The 10,539-nt window shown below is 40.6% G+C and overlaps 1 non-coding gene across 1 annotated transcript; it reads right to left on the reverse strand.

Annotated features, from left to right (window-relative positions):
- Positions 1 to 7,903: 7,903 nt before the first annotated feature.
- TRNAK-UUU (transfer RNA lysine (anticodon UUU)) lies at positions 7,904 to 7,976 on the reverse strand. The gene has a single exon. It is a non-coding gene; the product is annotated as a tRNA-Lys (tRNA).
- Between the last annotated feature and the right edge of the window lie 2,563 nt (positions 7,977 to 10,539).

A 10,539-nucleotide genomic window follows, 5' to 3' on the forward strand; every position in this document is an offset into this window, starting at 1 on the left:
TTCCAATCACCAGTAATTATCAATGCATCTTGACTACATATTCGACCAATTTCAGACTGCAAAAGTTGGTAAAAATCCTCAATTTCTTCATCTTTGGCATTAGCGGTTTGTGCATAAATTTGAATACTATTCGTATTAACTGGTCTTCCTTGTACGCATATGGATATTATCCTATCACTGGCTAAAGCGAATGGAAGGAAGAATGAAATAAAAGAGGTGAAGAGAAGATTTCAAAGGGTGGCTCAAGAAGACAAAGTAAAGTATTACACTGGAATGTGCAAAGACCTGGAGTTAGAAAACCAAAAGAGAAGAACACACTTGGCATTTTTCAAGTGGAAAGAACTGAAGAAAAAATTAAAGGCTTGAGATGCTATGGGGAAGATATTAAATGGTGCAGGAACAATAAAAAGAGATGAAAAGAATACACAGAGTCACTGTACCAAAAATAATTGGTCGACATCCAACCATTTCTGAAGGTAGCATATGGTCAAGAACTGATGGTACTGAAGGAAGAGATCCAAGTTGCTCTGAAGTCATTGGCAAAAATCATGGACCCAGGTATTGACGAAATACCAACTGAAATGTTTCAACAAACGGATGCAGCACAGGAGGTGCTAACTCATCTACACCAAGAAATGTGGAAGACAGCTACCTGGCCAACCGACTAGAAGAGATCCATATTTGTGCCCATTCCAAAGAAAGGTGTTTTATTCATCTCGTGCTGCTATAATAGAAATACCACAAGTGGATGGCTTTAAGAAAGAGAAATTTATTCTCTCACAGTCTAGTAGGCTACAAGTCCAAATTCAGGGTGTCAGCTCCAGGGGAAGGCTATCTCTCTCTGTCATTTTTGGAGTAAGGTCCTTGTCATCAGTCTTCCCCTGGATTAGGAGCTTCCTCACGCAGGAACCCTGGGTCCAAAGGATACACTCGAATCCTGGGACTGTTTTCTTGTTGTTATGAGCTCCCTGCCTCTTGACTTGCTTTTCTTTCCTTTTATCTCTTGTAAGATAAAAGGTGGTGCAGGCCATACCCCAGAGAAATGCCCCTTCCATTGGATGAGGGATGTGACCTTAGTAAGGGTGTTGCAATCTCATAGTTATCCTCTTTAGCATAAAATTATAATCACAAAATGGAGAACAACCACACAATACTGGGAATCATGACCTAACCAAGTTGACACTTATTACACTTGTTTGGGGGGAACACAATTCAATCCATTACAAAAGGTGATCCAAAAGAATGCAGAAGTTATCGAACAGTATCATTAATATAACACACAAGTAATATTTTCCTGAAGATCAATCAAAAGCCGTTGCAGCTGTACATCAACAGGGAACTCCCAGAAGTTCAAGTCAGATTCAAAAGAGGACATGGAACCAGGGATATCATTGCAGATATCAGATGGATCTTGGCTGAAAGCAGAGAATACCAGAAGCATGTTTACTTGTGTTTTATTGACTGTGCAAAGACATTCAACTGTGTGGATCATAACAAATTATGGATAACATTGTGAGGAATAGGAGATGCAAAACAGTTAATTGTGCTCATGAGAAACCTGTACATAGACCAATAGGCATTCGTTTGAACAGAACAGGGTGATACTGGTTTAAAGTCAAAAGAGGTGTGTGTCTGGATTGTATCCTCTCACCATACTTAGTCTTTATACTGAGCAAATAATACAAGAAGGTGGAACATATGGAGAAGAATGCAGTATCAGGATTGGAGGAAGACTCATTAACACCCTGTGATAAGCAGGTGACACAACTTTGCTTGCTGAAAATGAAGAGGAATTGAAGCACTGACTGATGAAGATCAAAGACCACAGCCTTCAGTAGGGATTGCACTTCAACATAAAGAAAATAAAAACCCTCACAACTGGATCAATAAGCAACATCATGATAAATGGAGAAAAGATTGAAGTTGTTGAGGATTTCATTTTTCTTGGGCCCACAATCAATGCCCACAGAAGCAAGAGTCCAGAAATCAAACAATTCATTGCATTGGGCAAATCTGCTGCAAAAGGCCTGTTTAAAATGTTAAAAAGCAAAGATGTCACCTTGAGATCTAAGATGTGCCTAATCCAAGCCATGGTGTTTTCAATTGCCTCATGTGCATACAAAAGCTGAACAATGAATAAGGAAAACTGAAGAAGAATTAATGCCTTTGAATTATGGTGTTGGTGAAGAATATTTGAATATACCATGGACTGCCAGAAGTACAAACAAATCTGTCTCAGAGAAAGTACAGCCAGAATGCTCATTAAAAGCCAGAATGTCAAGGCTTCATCTCACATGCTTGGACCTGTTTTCAGAATGGATCGGCCCCTTGAGAAGGACATCATGCTTGGCAAATGAAGGGTCAGGGAAGAAGAGGAAGACACTCAATGAGATGGATTGACACAGTGGCTGCAACAGTGGGCACGACTGTAACAATAATTGTGAGGATGGCTCAGGACCAGGCAGTGTTTCATTCTTTTGTGAATGGGATCACTATGAGTTGGAACCATCTCCATGGCACCTAAAACAACTTGTTTATGTAAGCCTATGTATTACATAATTTTTTTTTTTTATGTATAGCATTGTAAGAAACTGCTAGACTGTCTTCCAAAGTGACTGTGTTATTTTGCATTTTCTCAGCAATGAATGACAGTTCCTGTAGCTCCACATCCTTGCCAGCATGTGGTGTTGTTAGCATTTGGGATTATAGCCACCGAACAGCAACAATAGATGTGTAATGATATCTCATCACTGTTTTAATTTGTAATTCCCTAGTAGTGTATGAGGAATGGATGGTTCTGAAGGAAGAAGTTCAAGCTATACTGAAGGCATTGACCAAAAACAAGGCTCTGGGAATTGATGGAATACCAATTGAGATGTTTCAAAAACCAGATGGAGCACTAGAAGTGCTCACTCATCTGTGCCAAGAAATTTCTAAGACAGCTACCTGAACAACAGACTGGAAGGGGTCCATATTTATAGCTATTCCCAGAAAAGGTGATCAAACTAAATGCAGATATTATCCAACAATACCATTAATATCAGATGCAAGCAAAATTTTGCTAAAGATCAGTCAAAAGCAGCTGCATCAGTGTATTGACAGGGAACTGACAGAAATTCAAGCCAGATTTAGAAGTGAACATGGACCCAGGGATAACATTGCTGATGTCAGATGAATCCTGGCTGAAAGCAGAGAATACCAGAAAGATTTTCAACTGTGTTTTACTGACTATGCTAAGGCATTCGACTGTGAAGATCATAACAAATTATGGATAACATTTCAGAGAATGGGAATTTTGGAACACCTAATTGTTCTCATGAGAAATGTGCGCATGGATCAAGAGGCAGTCATTTGAACACAACAAGGGAATACCGCATGGTTTAGAGTCAGGAAAGGTGTGCGTCAGGGTTGTATCCTTTCACAGTACCTGTTCAATCTGTATGCTGAGCAAATAATCTGAGAAGCTGAACTATATGAAGAAGAACAGGGCATCAGGATTGGAGGAAGACTCATTAACGACCTGCGTTATGCAGATGACACAAACTCGCTTGCTGAAAGTTAAGAGGACTTGAAGCACTTACTGATGAAGATCAAAGACCACAGCCTTCAGTACGGATTACACCTCAGCATAAAGAAAACAAAAATTCTCACAACTGGAGCAATAAGCAACATCATGATGAATGGAGAAAAGTCTGATGTTGTCTAGGATTTCTTTTTACTTGAATCCACAATAACACCCATGGAAGCAGTGGTCAAGAAATCAAAAGACACATTGCATTGAGCAAATCAGCTGCAAGGCATCTCTATAACATGTTAAAAAGGAAAGACGTCACCTTGAGGACTAAGGTGCACCTGACCCAAGCCATAGTGTTTTCAATCAACTTATAAGTGTGTGAAATTTGGACGATGGGTAACCAGTTTTGTTTTGATTTTTTTAATGGCACATGTCTTCTGTATATCTTCTTTGCTGACTTAGCTCTTCAGATATTCTACCCACTTTTTAATTGGGTTGGTTGTGTTTTTATTGTTGTGCTTTAGGAGTTTGTTATATATCTTGGATCCACCAGGATCACCAATTGCCATCACGTTCATTATGACTCATAGTGACCCCATGTATTGCAGACTACAGCCTGGACTTAAGTCCTTTCTCAGATATGAGTTTCGCCTTATGTCTTTTGATGCTTTGTTGTTAGGTGCATACACACTCAGGATTATTATGTCTTGGAGAATTGACCCCTTAATCATTATGTAATCCTTTCTTTATTTTTGACAATTTTCCTTGCTCTGAAATCTGACTTGTACGAAATTAATATAGCAGCTCCTGCTTTCTTTTGATTAGTGTTAGCATGGTGTATCTTTCTCCGTCTGTTTACTTTTAATCTATCCATGTTTTTATATTGAAGTGGGTTCCTTGTAAACAACAAGTAGCTGGGTCTGTTGTTTTGGTTCTTTTTAATCCGCTAGGATAGTCTATGTTTTTTAATTGGTATTGTAATGGTTAATGTTACGTTATTGTCAGCTAGGCCTTGATTCTCAGTGGTTTGGCATGTGCTCTTCCATACTGTGATCTGGTATGAGCAACCAATCAGTTAAAAAAGGACTTTCCTTTGGGGGTGTGGCCTATCTCCAGTATATAAAAGGATGTTCTGACAAATCTCACTCTCTCTTGACCCTGTACTCTTCAGGGCACCTGATCTCCTGTTCTGGGGACATATGCCTGCAGAAGTCTCTAGCCTGCTGCCAGACTTGCACATCTTGGATTTCCTAGTGCCTGCAACCCTATGAGCTAACATGTAGGAAGACTCATTAGAAAACTGCTTTATGCAGATGACCCAACTCTGCTTCCTGAAAGTGAAGAGGACTTAAAGCATTTACTAATAAAGATCAAAGACCACAGCCTTCAGTATGGATTACACTTCAACGTAAAGAAAGCAAGAATCCTCACAACTGGAACAATAAGCAACATCATGATAAATAGAGAAAATATTGAAGTTGTCAAGGATTTCATTTTACTTGGATCCACAATCAACACCCATGGAAGCAGCAGTCAAGAAATCGAAAGATCCATTGCTTTGGGCAAATTGGCTGCAAGAGATCTCTTTAAACAGCTGAAGAGCAAAATGTCACCTTGCAGACTAAGGTGAGGCTGGCCCCCCCAAAAAAGACCCAAGCCATGGCGATTTCAATCTCATTATATGCATGTGAAAGCTGGACAATGAATAAGGAAGACCGAAGAAGAATTGACCCCTTTGAATTGTGGTGTTGGCAAAGAATATTGCATGTACCATGGACTGCCGAAAGAACAAACAAATCTGTCTTGGCTTTAAATATGTCATTCCTTTGCCTTCTTGCCTGCATGGCTTCTGCTGAGTAAAAATCCGAGCTTATTCTTACTGACTCTCATTTGTAGGTGACTTTTCATATATCCCTAGCTGCTCTTGAAATTCTCTGTTTACGTTTGGCTTTGGCAAGCTTGATTATATGTCTCAGCGACTTCCTTTTAGGATCTACCTTGTGTGGGGTTCAATGAGCACCTTGGATGGATATCTTCTCATCTTTCACGATATCAGGGAAGTTTTCCGCCAACAGATCTTCAATAATTCTCTCTGTATTTTCTGTTACCCACCTCTGTTCTGGTACTCAGATCACTTGTAGGTTATTTCTCTTGACAGAGTTCCACATAATTCTTAGGATTTCTTCTTATAATTCTTTTAACTGATTTTACCTCAAATATGTCAGTGTCAAGTGCTTTATCTTCCAATATCACTAATTCTGATGTCCATTTCCTCAGTTCTGCTCCTTTGACTTTCTACTGAATTGTATAATTCTGAAATTTTACTGTTAATCCTTTGAATTTCTGTTTGCTGTCTCTCTATGAACTCTTGCAGCCTATTAAATTTGTCATTATGCACTTCTCTAATCTTCTTAAGTTCCTCTAATACTCTGTCTGTGCCTTCCTGGTCTTGTTCTGCATTTTGCCTGATCTCCTTCCTGATCCCTTGAGAAGTTCTCTATATTAATCTTTTGTATTCTGCCTTTGATAATTCCAGGAATTTCCCTTCCTCTGGAAGATTTCTTGATTCTTTATTTTGGGAACTTTGCTGAAGCTGTCCTGGTCTGCCTTTTTATGTGATTTGATAGTCACTGTTGTTTCTGAGCCATCAATAAAGTTATTGTATTTGTTTATTTTATGTTTACTTACTGTGTCCTAGCTTCTTGCTTTGTTTCATTTTGATATGTGCCCAAATAAGTTGCTCAGGTGAACTGGTTTCATTATTGATGCCTTTGAAGCTCTAATGTCCTATCACCATTTGGTTGGAGCTGTTACTAGGTATATGACTCCAGGAGTCAGTTCACTTGTATGGATTCAGTGCAGGTGTCCAGGTAGTCGGTCACCAAGTGTGTGGAGCAGGCTCTCACCTACAGTCTTAGATGAGCAGGTATGATTGGTGTAGGCACAAGTATCTGTTTGCAGTAGGGAGCGATGCCCTGAGCAAGGCAGGGGACTGATAACAACCCCTGAGTGCCTGTGAGGAAAATGTGTCCCTGGTTCCCAGAGTGCCTAGGTGGGTGTGTTTTGCAGCCAGAGTATGGGCACACAATGCTGTTGGCTGTAAGACTGAGAGGCACCACTTAGCCTTGGATCCATGTCAAGGGTGGCTAGGAAGCATAGGTGAAGCCACCAGTCCTCAGGCGCCTGATGTGGGTAGATGAGGACTGTGCTTAATAGGCAGAGCAATGTCAGAAGTCACGAACCTGACTCTTCACCATATAGATGAAACAGCTGACATTAGTCTTCAGGTATATACCCTGTTGTACTGTGCTAATGAGGGCCTACACTGTTGAAATGGTCCCACACAGGTCCATGCAGGGTTGAAAGTTCATGAACCACTTATGCCTGTGCTTAGGCAGAGGAGCTGTTTCTGCCCTGAGGCCCCATTTTACAGGAGCTGGCAGATTATTTTCCCCCTTGTTTGTTCATTTGTTCCTTCTCCCAGGCTGGGAGGATGGCTCAGGGTTCAAAGCAGGTCCTACTTCCAGCCCAGGGAAAGCAGCTGTCACAGAATGGGGCTCAGAACCCAGTGCAGGGTGGGGAGGGATCAGTTAAATGGGAGAGAGTTTTTTCCAAACGGGTGTTTTTTTGGCCCCTGGGTTAGATTAGATGCAATCCTTATCTTTTGCTAAGAGCATCACTTGTCACTGATTCTGTAACCATGAGTGAACTCTCCGTCAATCAGTCTCTGCCAATGTGGAAAACATATCTTGAACACCTCTGCTTGCCTCACCAAGTTCATGCCAGCAGATCTGGCCTGAAGGGTGCTGGTTCCCACCAGGTCAGGTCTGGCAACTCCTCACTGCTTCTGAACAATCTCTCCATCCCCCTGCCACTCGGTCCAATTCCTCAAATTTCCCTTTGATGTTCAGGGCTCGAAGATTGTCATATAGAATCGATTCACTTGTTTTTTTAGGTCTTTCTTATAAGAGGAACCACCAGAAGTATCTGACTATTCCACCATCTTGGCCCTAGCTCTGAAGTTTGTTTTTAGAAACCTTCATCTCATTTGGAAGAACGGGGCTGCCTCAACTTTTGGTGACCCATTGTGGGCAGTGTAGAACTGCTCCATAGTGTTTTCTAGGCTTTCACCTTTCAGAAGCAGATTACCAGGCCTGTCTTCTGAGGAACCTCTGGGTGGGTTCAGACCCCCAACCTTTTGGCTATTAATTAAGCATTGAACCCTTTGTCCTTTCTCTGTTCTCCCTGCTCTATTCTGACTCTTGTTGAGCAAAGAGCAGGAAAAGATGAGTCAAGAAGCCTATAGTAAATGTCTGGAAGAGTTCCTCTAAGGGGCAGCGGAATGTCAATAGGCTTCTAAGGGAAATAACTAGGGTAAAAAGAGAATAATGCCTGAACAGGGACTTGAACCCTGGACCCTCAGATTAAAAGTCTGATGCTCTACCAACTGAGCTACCCAGGCCTCTACATTCAACTTTCCTTGAGCACTTAATGGAGATTTTATGTAGGTCAGTTGGTTTTATGTTTCATGTCCTGGTTTCCAGATAGCTTCTTTGTAATTCTCCTGCTGGCAAGAAGTTTCTGTTCCAAAAAGATGTCATAGCACTAGGAGAATTTCCCTTCCTTCTTTCTTGTCTTGTAACTCTTTAGGCTTTCACAAACAGACTTGGTCACCTAGACTAAGCACTACCGGCTTTCAGAACACATTGCTACACCCAGAGGGTTTCATGCCCACCCGCATCTATTTTTCTTAAAGCAACATTCATGCTACTCTTTTCTGTATTCATTTCCATTGTCTTGTACATTTTTCTTGCATCCTTGGGAGGCAGAGGAGAAAAGAGATAAAGGAGAGAAAAACTGAAGACCAAAGAGAATGTTCCATAATGGTGGGGCAAGCAAAGGAGCATGGGTTTAGTCTTGTGCACCTCTTTGCTTTCTTTTCTTCTTGATGCCCTTCATTACCATTTGTGAGCCACTTCTTTTCATTTTATTTCTCCTCCTCCTTCTCTTTGGTCTCCTTTTTCTCTTCCTCCTTCAGATCTTCATGTCATGAATACTATTTGCTATTCAGATCCAAGTGAAAATGATAATTTTCTTGATGAATTAGTGTACATTAGTACATAGCATCCAGAATATGACCTAAGATAGTTTTGAGTTTTGACCCAAACCTGGAGAAAATACTGTACAACGGATCTGGGAACAAATGGGGATGTTTTGGAGTGAAGGAAATTTAACCTCTCTGGGGAGGAAAGACATGGCAGGGAATGGAAAAAGACTATCGTTTACTTCTTCCACATAACTCGGCACTTCCACGAAATCCAGACTATGTGAAAACTGAGAGAATTTGTGATTACTTAACTTCAGGAATTTGTGGATTTCTCCTCTCTCCTAACCTACCAATATACAAGGCAGAGTTGGGGATGGGTCACACAAAATCATCTTGAATTGTTTTGTGGATCAATCCACAGGGAAACTAGGGAAAGACGTTTAAGCAAAATACCTTGGGGTTAGTTAGCATTTCAGTGAGACAAGCATCCCTCCAAGCTATTTTGTCTGCTTTCTCTACATTTGATGTAGACTGGAAGACACCAACCTGCACCTCACACATAGCGACCACTCTCCCAGGGAGACTTGGGACACACTACCTGATCCCACCTCTGTATCAGGTGATTCTTTTACTTGTGGGTAAAGGATAAAGTATTTTAAAAGTTATGTTTTAAAACTCTTTGTTATAAATGGATTATAATAAAATATTTTCCTGGCATTAAAAGCAGACATTTCTGACAAAGGGAGCTCTTGTTTGAACTTCCAGACTTTTCTCTGTGGAGCAACACCATATTATATTTGAGAAAAAATATCTGAACATACCGGCTTCTGACGATCCCTCTCTTCATGCTTCTCATCTGTATCCTTTTATGGCAGAGTTCAGTTCTTGGCTTATAATTCTCCACCCAAATGCATTATCATTATAAGTGACTTAGATGAGAGAGCCCTGGAAATATGTCACTTCTGATTATCTCACAATCTCGGTTTACTAATTCTAAATTGTTTTCAGAGGCTTCAGATGATATTTGATTCCTTTTTTGAATGTTGTAAAAATTGCCTTCAATTGCGAAGTTAAAAAATTGAAAACAGAAAACTAATGTTCCCTTATCAACACTTTAACTTATTTGCTTGTACCATATCCTCACAGTATTGGCTGCATGGTCTAATGGGTAACGTTTCTGATTCCAGATCTAGAGGATTGAAGGTTCAAGTCCTTCCACGGTTGTTTATTTCTTATTGCACAACAAGTAGAAGATTCTTGAATTGGCTCCCAGTGACTACTAATTCCTGAGGTGTTTCTGGAAGGGAGAATTGATATCGGTGAAATTTCTTCTGTCACATATCAATAATTAACATTAAAGAGGCTTTGGAAATCTAAAATGGGCTGAGCCTCTTTATTGTTAACTTAACAACAACGCATTCTTGCATCCCTCCATATTCGGAACTTAGGAGTGCATATTTGGAATTCAGGATGCTCTAGCCACAATATCAACCCCTGAGTTCAGCCACCCCAAAACTATCCTAATTGTGCTTCACAATATTCAGAGCCATATTAACACATGCTGTATAGGGCCGATATGGTTTGGAATTGACTCGAAGACAACGGGTTTGGTTTTTTTTGGGGGGGAGGTCCTATCGTTCTACCCACACACAAATGATTGCATATCTTTGTGGCTGACATCTGTCTAATGGTCTCTTCAAAGGGGACTTTTGCTTCTCTTTACTCCTCTCACATTCAAATGCTCTGATGAGCTGCCTTCTGGGTCAGCTGGGAGGCAAGTTCTGTTAGAAAAATGGATTCCTCCCAAGTTAAAACGGGACTTCATGCAATTCCTGTGAAATGGAGAAGATCCTCATTGGGACAGAAATTGGCAAAGAAGAGATACAAGTCATCTCACTTGCACGTTGCTCCTTCTTAGGTCTACTACGAAATTCCAAGAAGATAACGATAATCAGTATGAACTCCAGAGTCCAAGATC

The sequence above is a fragment of the Loxodonta africana genome, chromosome 1 (assembly GCF_030014295.1).
Source record: "Loxodonta africana isolate mLoxAfr1 chromosome 1, mLoxAfr1.hap2, whole genome shotgun sequence".
In the NCBI taxonomy this organism is placed as follows: Eukaryota; Metazoa; Chordata; class Mammalia; order Proboscidea; family Elephantidae; genus Loxodonta; species Loxodonta africana.